At 38.1% G+C, this 14,505-nt stretch overlaps 1 long non-coding RNA gene across 1 annotated transcript; it reads left to right on the top strand.

The window, feature by feature from the left end:
* Positions 1–236: 236 nt before the first annotated feature.
* Positions 237–11,565, top strand: LOC309494648. The gene is made up of 3 exons (XR_014204422.1): positions 237–574; positions 3,321–3,415; positions 10,568–11,565. It is a non-coding gene; the product is annotated as an uncharacterized lncRNA (long non-coding RNA).
* Positions 11,566–14,505: the final 2,940 nt, after the last annotated feature.

The raw sequence follows: 14,505 nt of genomic DNA, 5'->3' as shown, positions 1-14,505 counted from the left end.
GCACAATGAAATGGTATGTGTTCATCATTCCCAAGTGGATACAGGATTGTGGGACCTCAGATGTATGAGGAGGCTGCACATATAAGATATGCAGCGAAATATAGTGAATAAAGAAGACAGGGTTAAAAAAAAAACATATTGTAAATATGAGAAATAATGTTAGAAACAATCCAGAAATAAACTGCTTTCACCCTGTGTTAATGAGCAACCAAAATGTCCATTCAGAGCAAGCACTGTAGCCCTCCCTAACATGTGTGTGTGTGTGTGTGTGTGTGTGTGTGTGTGTGTGTGTGCAGCTAATTGAGGAAGTCTGGGGGATGTGCGTGACTCTCCTTGGAGGCCACTCGTCAGTTGCCATAGCGACCTGCTCTCCCACCTTGTGTCGGTCCTGTGCTTTTGTGGAGGTGTGAGAGGAGGTGGAGGACTCGCTTTAGTTTTTTCTCTCTTTCCACCCCCTCTCACTGCGATACTGTCTCTCAAAGCTGTTGGAAGCATCCTTTCCATTCTAACTATTCGGTTGGCTCAGTTAAAGTGAACAGGAAGTTGACTGTGATGAGAAATTGTTTTTTCACAGGTAAAGAACTGCTGTTAACTGTAAAACTGTGGGCAAAGACACAGTAGAAACAGTCAAACTGTATTTGGCATCTGTTTAGCTGCTTCAGTGCCACTGCAATTTGAAAAGAAAACAAAAGTTTTGCATGGAAGTTTAGTGGTTTCACCAGACATGCAATGGTCGTCCATCACACAATCTGACAGAAATGTTGTTCTTGTATTTCTGAAAGGTAATTGGCTAGACTGACAGGACTTTATCTGCTGTTGGTGCAGGCGTTGAAATGTTCATTTTACATCAGTCAAAATGATGATTGGACTGTTGACTTTGGCTTGGTCTTTTCCAGCGCTTAAAATGGATTTCCAAGGGTTTGTGTTTGCTTAGCTCTGTGATATGAAGAGAGAAATGAAAAAGAATAGTGTGGAGAATATCAGTAATCTTTGATTATTGTCTTGGATTACTAAGATTCTGCAGAAGCTAGAATGGCTTGTAAAAAATAAAATTGCCTGTTTGTCTTATAGTTAATTCACTGAAGTGGTGTCAGTCAAGTCATACTGAGGGAATTGTTTGAAATTATCATTTGATATATTATTACATACTTTCCAAGACTGAGATATAAACTAAGAGAGGTTTAGAGAGGTTGGCAGTCACTGTGTATGTAAGTGCTAGCCAGGATGCTAAAAAAGCCAGTGGAGCATGACGCTAATGTGAAGCCCAAGGCAAGCGTATGCCTGACTGCTCTAACACCTGCTTTCAACCCGTGTACATGACTCTAATAAAAAAAGAAAATACCTTAACATCCTAGCTAAGGTGTGTTTACCTGAGGATAACATGGATGTTTTAAGAGAAGATCATTAAAGTAGAGAAACTAGACCTTGAAGGAGAGTCTAATCTGTAACTGTCACCTGCCCGTATACGGGCAACCTAAATTTACTTCACTATATTACTATTAAATCCTAATCTAGTCATGACAAACTATATATCGTTGGAAAGGTCTAAGACTCCTTAATAGATATTTCAGCACTGTTTTTTGTTACAATTTATGCCGGAACAGTAATAGATGAATTTATGACAAGAGTGCACCTCAAAAAATCGACATCATAACAGGCGTTTCTGCCGTTTGTCACAAAAAGTCGACGCACACACTTTTAATAATTTAAACTTTGGTTTTCATGCTAAAAGTTCATAATAAAACATTTAATATAGTATTTGTCAATAAAAAATATTTATAAAATAATATTATCCTCTAAAAAGTATAATATACATATTATCCTCTAAAATATAATATTATCTTTTTTATTGCCTTTTTTATTACATCACATATTTTAGTAGTTATCATAAATTAGGTATCATTTGAAAGCTTACGATCTCAGAATTCATCCTGTGAAACTGTTTTGAAATTGGACATTGTGTTACCATAGAAACGGTACTCTAAATTATTATATCAGGCTCCTCCCCTTTTGGGCGTCGTCATGTTTCATAATTTATGATCAAAATATTTTCTAATCTTGACAAAACACATATTGTCAGAAAGGTCTGAGTCTCAAGGTTGCATATTTTGTGACAGAAGTGATATTTGGACAGAAATTTATTAATTTGTTATGGTAGAATGCATACAGTTAAATTCAATGGAATTCAATGACACCCGGTGGCTATTTTTGGTAATACGCCTAAACAAAATCTCATGGGAACTTAAATTTTTGTGATATCAACTTCAAATTTGGAACACAACTTGGTTAGATATATGGCTTTGATTTTATAGTAATTTTTTTGTAAAACATATTTTGTACAATATATATTTTATATAAAAGAAAAATATTAAATAAATTATATTTTATTTAATGTAAATTTAAACTTCTATAACTTTTTCATACTTTAATTTTTTTGAAGTGCTTTCACCTCAGTAATAATCTGCATTTCCCCCCCTTTAAAACAAGACCAAACTTGGGTCTATACTCCAAAGCATTCTTGAATTACAACCATTTAAGCTTGAATAGTGCATTTTAATGTCCATTCTCAAAAAGGGGGGTGACAGCTAAGGGGTTAATCAGCATCTACTGTATGTGAACCTTTACCATCCATTAGACCTTTCCATTGAACAAAAGGTTTATTAATAGTGGAATAATAATGTTATTAGTTTCCTTTCAAAACTGTTCACTGAAAGTTTCTGTATGACCCAAAATTGTTCTTCTATGGCATTGCTGCAAATAAAGATCCCTTCTTTTACATGCACTTTAAAAGTTTAAGTAAGACTGATTATTTTAATTAAATATTTGCACGGTCGATAACATGATAATTTGATTGTAGCTTGGCTTCTTTCAGAATGTATTTGTGTTAATCGGACTACAATTGACATTGTATGCTTGTGCCAAAAGACAAAAGTGACGTGCGACTGCGATGTGTATTTAAGCATACAAATATTCGTTTACAGACAGATGAAGATGAAGTTTGACGAAACAAAAACCCAGTGAAGCTAGATTGCAATGTGCGTAAACTTAATATCTGTGGATTTGATTGGCCCAGACCTTGCTATAAAGGATGACTGAGTAGCTGGCATGAAATGAACCCTGTCAGCTAACACACACACATCACACACACTGACTGACACACACACACACACACACACACACACACACACACACACACACACACACACACACACACACACACACACACACACACACACACACACACACACACACACACACACACACACACACACACACACACACACACACACACACCTAAACAAACTTTTATATTGTTTCAGCTGAAGAGCCCTGCAATCTTCAATCAAGTACACTGGACCAGACTGTGAGAAAGAAAAACAAGGTAGACCATGGTCACCGAAACATACAGGACAGAGTGAGTGCTCAAAACTCCAATTATTGTCCAAAAATATTATTAACCGCTTGAATTAGATAGCAATTAAATTACAGTTGTCAACGCTTAGAAATGGAAAAATAAGTAAATAAAATACCAAAGAATAGTTAAAAAATCTCGGTGTTAAAGATGGTGTTTTTTTTATTTTAATAGTTTCATTTAAATTTTAGTCATTTTGTTGTGTGCTTTTGCATTAGTTAAAAAATATATATTTATCTTTTTTATTTATTTATTTATAATACTTTGGTACTTAAACTTCTTTCAATTAGTCGCGAAGTTTAATTTTTAATAAAAAAAAGAATAATTATAATTTCACTTACGGAAAACAAACAGTTTTAATTGAGGTTAACAATAACATCACTGATTAAAGAATGACAATCATTAAACCGTTTTATCTTTTGTGAGCGAGTTATATCAGAGACTGATGAAGAAATGGCGCTGTAAATAGGATGTGTTGTAATTTGGTGAAATTTCGCTCAGTGTCTCCAACGTACAAGGGTTGCTATTGTAATTTAGGAGGTATGTTTGTGTTTGTTACTGAAGCTTGATTACCCCCAGGTTGACACTTTTCTATTTTACCAGCAACACTCACAAATACAAACAGCATGGACACATTGTGCAGCATTATGGGTAATTGATTGCACTGGTAATATGATGTAACATATCGTGACAGAGGAGACACTTTCAAATCTAACAAAATGTGATTCAGTTCTGAGCAAACTATACTACTACTATTCAGTTTAACAGCTCTCATGTGAATAACGTTCACTAAACCAGTGAACGACTCTCTCAGAACAAAATCAATTGCTTTGATTTTGACCGTTCCTTAGTTTACCTTAAAACTGAGAAGCATAACCTTGGACATCTTGTTCCTTTCGGTCTTATGTTCACTTAAGGGTTTCATTGTGGTTTTGCCGTCCAATATTTTTCAAGTCTGGTGCTTTTTTAAAAACCCTAGATAATGTATTTCTCAGTGCTGTACGACTCCTTCAGACTCTCGCTGCCAAAATCAGCCCGACTGACCACCCCCCACACAGTCTGCAGGGGGCCAGGGAGTGTGTGTGTGTGTGTGTGTGTGCGAGCGTCGGAATGTGTGTGTGCGCGAGAGAGTAAATGTGTGTGTGTTTGAGGGAAGTACTTCCTCCTTGCCAGTATTCCCACAGCCTCCATTTTCCTGTTGTGCTCAAAGTGTCCTTTAACAATGCATCGGAGCAAACACACACCTTTAAGAGGTGCAAGTTAGAGAAGAAAGCTTTATAAAGGCAAAATATAACCGCACACTCACTTCAGCATTTTTTTTTTTAAACATTTCGCCAACAAGCCTTTGTTAAGGTACCTTGACAAAGGCTTGTTGCAAAAACGTCGGAAAATGATTAAATGCTGAAGTAAGTGTGCAGTTATATTTTGCCTTTGTAGTCAGACACACACAAATAATCACAATCATATTCGTTTGACTTTATCCTGTGTGAACTGCCTTTCTTCCCATTCCTTCCATGTCTGTCTGTTAGTTTATCCCCCCGTAACCTCGCCGATGGTTATTGAAATTGCATGGTTGGTATCAGTGAAATTCCTCTCTAAACTGATGTAGCTGTTGATGAATTACTGGCAGCCCTGGTAATTCATTCCAGAGACCGTAGTGGACAGAAATCATTTATGGGAAATGTGAACGAATCCCATCGTATTCATTTGACTGTCCTCATAGGGTGTGTGGTTATGCTGGTCGGCGTATAGACGCACACACTCTGCCACGTCGTTTGGGGTCCGCACCCCCGGCCCCCCTTTAAAGCCCCCAGTGCAGACCAGAGCGCAGTGGGAAAATGAGAGACAGCTTTTCGGCGTGGTGGAGGGAATGCTCGGACGATGAGAACATGTAGTGGAGTGAAGTCAATAAGGAGGGGGAGCTGCTGACTGGCCTGTGGAAAAAGAGAGCAAAAGGAAAGGAGAGAAAGAGAGAGAGAGAGAGAGAGAGAGCAATATGTCATGATTCAGAGGAAAAATAGTTTGTTTTACAACCGTGTTCACATTTCAAGGGTCTTTCATATAGATCAGTCCATGTTAAACAAGACAAGGAATCAATTTCACGCCCGGTTTGTATGTTACATGTGGTGTAATTGGTGACATCAATTGTCGGGCAGCCTGAGGGTTGGTTTTTCCAAAAATGAAAACTCTGTGGTCATTTACTGTTGTAACCAATACGACTTTTGAAACAGACTTAATGAAACCTGTGTGATTTCTGTCCCTCCATTGAAAGCCCATTCCAACGAAACGTTGATGCTTCAGAAAGTTCATAAAGGCATCGTAAAATTAATCCAAATGAATCAAGCAGTTCTTCTGCGGAGACATGATCACTTGGGATGATGAACAGATTTTTAGGAAAATGTAGGCTTTAAATCACATATAAACACATATAAACAACATACAGCACATAAGAAGCTCACATGCTTGCTTGACACACAAGAACAAGCCTCATTGGTTCTTATGCATCAAGCAAACACATTTGATCTATAGTTTACCATATTTGATGTGCTCTATACTATATGTGTATCGATCAATGTTTACAATGAAATAAAACCATAAATTAAATGTGTGTCTCTTCAGAAGACTTGGATTAAACCATTCCATCCATTTACAAGTTTTGGCGGTGAACTAAGCCTTAATATAGGGATAGTTTATCCAAGTATTGGACCCCATTGTCTTTCATTGTATGGAAAAAAACAAACAAACACAGAGACATTTTTTATAATACCTCCTTATGTGTTGTACAGAAGAAAGAAAGTCGACAAGTTGAATCGACATGAGGGTGAGTAAATGGTGACAGAATTGTCATTTTTTGGGTGAACTACCCCTTTAAATGTCAGTACAGAATGTGAGTACTACTATAAACATTTGTCTGACTCATTTACTAGTGGTGCACACAAACTAGACCCATATGGCACCAAGCCGTGATGCCTATTGCATTGCATCACAGGAAATAACCTTACGGGAAGCGTCTTTTGATAAACAGAACCTGCGCTGATAAAATTCATTACGGAATGTTTTTTAAAAATGGATTTAGAGACAAGTTGCGGGGGTTACAGTTGAGAAGTGGAAATAAAGAAGAAGAGTAAAGGGGGAGGACAGTAGGGTGAAAGAGACGAGAGGGACGAGAGAAGCCAACAATGTGACACAGAAATGAAAATGATAGAGTGCCTGCGAAGAAGTAAAGGATGAGTGAGAGAGAGCATAAATAAGAGGTTATTTTGAAGTGAGTGCCTCAGTAGGAAGACAAAAGAGAGGGGGCGAGAGAGAAGAGTGGTTGGCAAGGTCTGGAGGCCCTGGCTTAGCTCTGAGTCTGTCTCCTAATGGGCTCAGGGCTCCCTGATTTTCAAAACCAGAGGGAAACATGAGCGCAGACTCCAACCTCAGCATTCCAACAAACACACACACACACACACACACACACACACACACACACACACACACACACACACACACACACACACACACACACACACACACACACACACACACACTCAGACCAACCTCGATCTCTCGCTCTCTTTCTGTTTCCCATCTCCCCATCTTACAACAAACACTCTCATCCTTGCGTTCCCTCTCAATCCAACCTCAGCCTTATCCAACACACTTTCCCTCTCGAACCCACTTAACCCTTAATGGAACAGTTCAGCCAAAAATAGAAATTCTGTCATCATTTACTCACCCCTCATATCCATCTAAACCAGTGTGACTTTCTTTCTTCCATGGAACACAAAATGAGAATTTTTAAGTTTTTATTTTTTTTATTTCCCCCATGCAGTTGCAATTAATAGAGGTGCTGCAGGGATGAAGTATTTTTGTCACTCTGGAAGTTAGCATTACCCTGGATTTAAAAAAAAAAAAAAAGAGAGAGAATAGGATTATTTGATTGACTTTTGTATTATTGCAGTAAATAAGCTCAAAAGTTAAAGATTATTTTTGTTGATCAAGATAATCTTCACAAGTGAACATGTTCATTTTAAGGCAATCGCTAGAAGTAAAAAGCTAAACTTTGGCTATAAACAAACTACATCACAGTCGCATGGCAAGTGCACAGTATATAAAGTTATTGTCTCTCAAAAGTAAGAGTCGACTCTGAGTCAATTAAATGAATCATTTTTAAAACGAATCCTAAGCAGTTTCGTTTTGACGGCAAGACGAAGCATTAACACAATTGCCCGCCCACTTATTACACTTATTACAGACACCAGGGAAAACTTGAACTCCCTCAAACACTGCAGCTGATTCCTGTGGATACTGGATAGCATCGTGTCCAGAAGACGCTGTGCTCTACAATGTGAAGCTAAAGCCATTTTTTGCCCAAGCATGAGCATGTGAAGAATCAGTGGTTAAAAATCATCTTTACAACGATACCAAAGCAGTATAATCCTAAACTTTTGCTGTGTTCCCTTCATTTTACTGATGACTATTTCTCAAATCTCGGAGTTCAATGCAGGATTAGCAAAACGCTTGCTCTTGAAAGACCGGTCAGAACCCAGTTAATTTGGACTAACTTTCTCCTCAGAATCACAATCTGTAAGTATGAATAATTATATATATTTTCTAAATGGGTACGTAGACCAGGGTTTCTCAAACTCGGTCCTGGAGGGCCACTGTCCTGCACAGTTTAGCTCCAACCCTGATCAAACACACCTGAGCAAGCTAATCAATGTCTTCAGGATCACTAGAAACTCACAGCTGTGTTTGATCAGGGTTGGAGCTAAACTGTGCAGGACAGTGGCCCTCCAGGACCGAGTTTGAGAAACCCTGACTAACCATGTTCCGTACAACAACTATGTACAGATGTACAACGATGTACAGATTAACTTTTACCGCAGATCGCTGAATAAATACTTCCAGGTCATACACAAAATATATGTGTCATGTTCATTTCTCCCTCTTTCATCCCCGATCAAGACAGAGACACCCCAGCTGTTTGTTCCAGTGCGATTTCAGTAAGTTTGCTAGGTGCGCCCACTGCGCTTGAAAATGGCCGGTGGGCAAGCTACACTTGTAACCCAACAGCTGCTTGGGTGGGGAGACAACTAGAGCAGCGGAAATTTACATTTTGATTTAATTTATGCTTTTCACAGTATTACAGTCTTTATGAAATGAATATTATGTTATCACAAATTGTTAAATATATTACGTTTTTGTTGACTAAATGCTTTGAAATGGGAATTTTTAAACGATTGCGGGCGTTGACCGTTTGGCGCCACTCTCAGGCAGCAGAAAGGCACTGTTTACCCATCATCCTGCGTGCATGTATGATGTTTATTCATAAAGGGTCAATTAAATTAATGTTAACGTAACTTGTTACATGAATTGAATATTTTAACATTATTTAACATTATTTAACAAATTAAACATTAACTATAACTCAATTGACTGTGATGTTATCTGTACGGAACACTATTGTAAGCCTGTACGGAACATCTTTAACCCTTATCATCTTCCGTACACAGGCGCTTTTTACACCCACTTTTCTCAAAAACGATTGGTCCAAAAGACATCAATCAAAGTGTGGACCATACAATGGGTATTCCCCCAGGGAATGATCACACAAACATGCTTATAATGCTCTCAGCGGTCGCTGGCGTGCGGTGAAAGGTGAAAAGTGTACGGAACATGGTTCGTATACGTTAGTGTATCACTGAGAAACGTCCCGCTCAAGTCGTCCTTGCGATGGAGGTTCGGGTTGAATAATAGATTTTCCAGTGTTTCATCATCAGACTCACGCTCGGATTGATTGGTAAAATCGACGTCATCGTTCGTTACTGTCTTTATAGTTTACGGTGTACAATCCCTGAGCTGACGTTTTCATGGCAATGGCAGTTTTTGTTTTCGACATGCGCGCTGTAGTACGCATAGACAGTAAAAGAAATGGACACAGTGACCCTATTGGATTCAACCGAGAAAAGTGAAGTCAATTAGAAGCAATCACGTCCTGATGGCTGAGCGTACTGCGCAGACTCAAACTGAGCTTGACGACGTAGATGTGACGTGAGCAACCTGTCTGTCTTCTAGTAGCTGTGCCAAGAGAAATCTGAATCATTCCCTTCCGAAACTTGCAGAGAAGGACAGTGTGAGTAGGAGCTGTCCATGAGCGAGGAGCAGGAGCAACTTTTGCTAAGTATTCTGATTAATTATTTTGTCATTTTGCCTCCACGTCCCCCCAATTGCCCGCGAGCTTCTCCTCCTGTCTTTACTGTAATTTCTCTACTGTGCGACAGAGAGTCGCGTGGTTACGACGCAATCTTTAGCCTATTTTTACAAAAACTGCTTCTACGGGGCCATAACGTTAGATAAAAGGTAATGGAGCTTTTTATACATTTTTATGTTTCTTTAGAAATAAATAATGGACAAATGGAGTCTTTAAACGCCTCAGATGTAAAGTTATTCGCTGTCAAAGTGACGCCAAAATGAATGGGAGTCAATGGAATGCTAACAGCAGGTGATGGTCTGCTAATCAATGGCGGCTCCCGGGGAAGCTTCAGTTTCCGGCTGAAAGATTACCCCCTTGGCTGTACATGGTGGTAGACCAATCACAACAGACTGAGCTGTCTGGCCAATCAGAGAAGAGCGGAGTCGTTTGAGAATCATTGAAAAATGATGTGCAAGGTAGAAAATGAAACATGATGCATGTAAACATGTTGTAGGAGACTCCAAAACAACATTAGGAAACGTTAAAATAGCATAATAGGGGCACTTGTCATTCTTACTTACGCTAAACTGACCTAAAACATGAGTTGAATCTTGTTTAACTTATAAAAAAGTTAAATTGCTTAACTTATTTTTATGAGGTAAAGCAATGTAAAATCACATTTATTGATATATATAATTTATAATATATAATTTTTTACAGTGTACTTCTGTGGAACACAAAGGAAAATGATTTAAGATTATGTAAGACTGTCTGTTATATAGTTTAATATATTAGTTTAAACTATGGAATTGCTTTATTAGCATATGGAGTCATTGTTCCACTGATGCCTCATTATATGTATTGACCATTCAGCAAATGACAGCAGCAAACTCTCACTGACTCACGGGTGCTCTGACATGCAGCCCATGCTTTATTGTTGTACAACCACACGACTGCATGTTTTCTCTCTGCAGCTCTGCCTTCATAATGCTGTGAACTGTGAACAGACAACCGACTGCCTTCCGCTGCTTCACCACAACCTGTAATGCTTCTGTCTGACCAGCCTCAGCCTAACAACTGCCTCACTATTCTTCTGAGTCCCATCAAAGTGCCTCACTGGCTATATTGACTCAAGAGTGAGATTACAAATGATATCAAGTTTGTCTCTCTTATTACAGACATTGGAAGTTGATCAGTTGGTGTGTAAGTGAGCTCTCCTCCATCTGACACATCAGTTTGTTCTCACTCCTCTGACACCACAACGCATCACTATGGCAACTTCTCACTCTATCACCCTCCTTTGGTCCTGTTGAGAACACATGATATGGTAACGCGCACACACACACACACACACACACACACACACACACACACACACACACACACACACACACACACACACACACACACACACACACACACACACACACACACACACACACACACACACACACACACACACACACAAGATGACCTCACCACATCTATATTGTTCAATAGAGATTTGAAGTTATTGCACTGAAAATTGCTTGGCCAGGACATTTTAATTATTTGTGCTTGCTAATACAAGCATCATTATAGCTCTGTTCCAAAATCTAGTGGGCTGACTCACTACCTTTGAAGACCCCCTAACCATCATGGTGGAACCTCGAATAGCACTCTACACATGTATGTGTCATGAAATGGGAGCAAGGAATGCAGGAGAAGATGAGGATCTTTTTTCCCCCCTTTCCTTTTTCAATGCCACGCCAGCTTTTATGGCTATGTTCGTGGCTAGGGCCAGGTTTAATTATTAAGAAAAAAAAAAAAAAAGATGTTTACGATTATTTTTATTAATTATTTTTGTTAAATATCCACACAAACATCCATGAGAGGACAACAACCTACAAATAACATAGGAAACACAGGGGTATATAAGGGGTAATGAGACAAGACACACTTGGAAACAATCGGGGAACTAATCAACATGAAAAACTACAACAGACTAAAAACAGGGCACTCGGGACAGGACGTAGAGTGCAACTGGGGTAAAAGCATAGCTGGGGGGGGGGGGGGGGTTATGTTGACAAGATTATGTTGACATAAACAAGATTTATGTTTTTTATTTTTTTTTCAATAAAAAAAATTATTGCATCACAATAAGTGTATTGTGATTGTCAAAACATTTTAGTAACTAAACTGAATTTTATTAGGTTTAGCGACAACATGTTACAATGTTTACATGGTTCAATTTCTGGTAAGCTACGCTTTTTTATTATTTCAATTCAATTCAGTTATTGTGATTTGATTTAATATTGACTCATTTGGATAAATATTAGGTAGGCTACACAAGATAGGCATTCATTTTTCTCAAGAAAAAAACAACTCACCTAATGCTGTAAACATACAGAGAGCCCTATCAGCTGGCAGTATTATTTAAGGTTAAAAAATAACACAAATGAAATATAATGCGTTTTTTTTATTATAATAACAACTTTATTTAATGATATAAGTAAAAATATAATAAATATGCAATATAGTACACATATTTAGCCAAATACTCTCTATAGCTCTTTTTTTCTAGGCAACTAACGTGCTATAGCCTATATTATGGTCATTAAATGGCTTTCCTGAGGTAAATGTTATGTGACATGATTGTTCTCCAGCTGTTTTATTGACACCTTTGTTTGATTGATTGGTCGATATTATGTATGAGGAATATACATTTCGGTAAGTTGTACTGTATCTTTCAACAGTGTTCATTCGTGTTTAAAGTTATTTACTATCAGCTAGAGATGATCACGTGCCGCTAGGGATCTGTCGCGTCACATTTACAAGCGCCAAAACGGTATTTATTGTCTGAATTTCGTAATAAAAGTGACAGAATCTGAGAGCTGAGATTTTTTTTATATCATAAGTAACCTGCTCTGTCTAGTCTGTCGGTCTCCGTGTCCTCTTTGCTTCGCGATTTTTCTGTGCGTGAGAAAATGGATGTGTGGCGTGAGCGCGTGTGAAGAGTGTCAATTGCGTGAGTCTCACGGTGAATGCGTGAGAGTTGGCAGCTATGGGTAAAAGGCACATTTGACTTTATTCTCCTTCAAACCACATGGCACAAACATTCATCTCAGTACTTAACCACGTTTGACTATGCACATGGAAATTAGGCAGATCCTTGACAGGATTGTGAACAGCTACGCAAAGTTGATCTAATGTTTAATGTTTTTCAAAATGTTGTAGATTATTGATGTAATATCTGATTCATTTCCGTGAATCGGTTCTTTACAACAATTCGTTTCAATGAACTGGTTCGAAAACCCCCGGATTATTTGGTTCCTTATGCCATCAATCAATAATGTCACTACGCAATGCTTTTCTGACAACTCTGTGTAAAGTTATATATCAGGAGAGTCGTGTTGTTATATGTCCCCCATGTCTTGTCAGGCTTTTGTTATAGGGTACAACAGGTCAAAAGGCACACCTAGAAAAATGCTTTTCACTACTCCCATATTGCAGAATATATATATATATATTTTGTTAGCACCCTATAACAAAAGTCCTGACAAGACATGAAGAACATATAAGAATATGACTCACAACTATTTGATTTCAATAGAGTTTGCTATTAGCATGTTGCTAAGCTAATGCCAAGTTTAATTAGCATAAATAAATAAAAATATTTGGTAAAATAATACGTCTTTTTAATCACATCGGCGATTTTTATTACTGCCTTGCAGTATTACATAGGACATACATTTGCTGATAATCTGTGGTCCTATCATAGCAAACACAGAATGCTTCTCTAACATTAGCATAAGGTTCCCATTTGATTGTTTTTGGGAATTAAGTAAATTGTTAGCCGTGATCATTGAGACTTGAGGGTATAGGCTCCTTTGAACAAAGCCAGTAAGCAACCAACTAGCAATCAACCTTTTTAATTCCAAGATTCCCCGTTGTTCACAACAATATTCAAAGGCCCCACAACTTTTACAATGTTTGTGTTTATATATATATATATATTTTTTTTTTTTGCACCCAATAAAGTATTTTAGAGCTTGGCATATCTAGAACAATGCATATTCATCATTCCAGTTTTACAATTATGCTGCCTCACATATCCCAGTTCTTCAAGACATTGGGAATCCTGGTTCTTCAACAAAAAATTAATAAATTTGAACGGGTGAGTAAAATAAGAAATATCTAGATTTTAGTCATTTCGACTTAATTTAATACTTGTTTTATCTTATTTTAAATAACCTTTCATTTAAGTTATCTTGACACCCTCTTGGAAGTTTGTTGAGGCCTCCTAGTGGGCTCCGGTCCCCTGGTTCAGAACCACTGACATAGACCATGAACTGAACATCATACAGCAGAACATAGAAGAACATTATAGCAACCTTCTATCCCCCACCTCATCTGAGCACAAAAGCATCGCTTATTTTGTTACATTTAAAAATCTATTCAATAAATTGTATGTTATTAATGTGCAAAAAAGGATGATGTAACCATTTTTGTTAATTCTGATTCAAACAGTTTTGACTTTGTCATCAAATATTTGCTGAACCTTGTAATGGGTGTGGGTCTGGATGGTAGTGGTTTAAGATGTGTGTGAACAGGAGTTAAATGTGCCCTTGGCTGGACTAACACATCTGGACGCCCACCATCCCTCTTCTCATGTGTCTGCTGGGCAATGGCAGATCAGGACAAAGCTACAGTGTTCAGGGAACTGTACTGCTGTTCCAGCTGTGCAGCTCCAGGTGAAATAGACCACCAGTCAGTGGGCAGGGACAAAAGAAGCACACTGTATATAATATATACACACACGCACACCCTGAGGCTCTACAGCAACTCTAAATGAGGCATTGCAGAGGGTGGACCTCAGAAAAAAAACTAAATCTAAAAATCTTTGCTCAAAAAAAGAATATTGTTACAAGAG

Source organism: Leuciscus leuciscus (genome assembly GCF_965113295.1).
Source record: "Leuciscus leuciscus genome assembly, chromosome: 3".
Classification (NCBI taxonomy): Eukaryota; Metazoa; Chordata; class Actinopteri; order Cypriniformes; family Leuciscidae; genus Leuciscus; species Leuciscus leuciscus.
The sequence above is the reverse complement of the archived record's forward strand: the minus strand, read 5'-3'. Positions and strand labels throughout refer to the sequence as shown.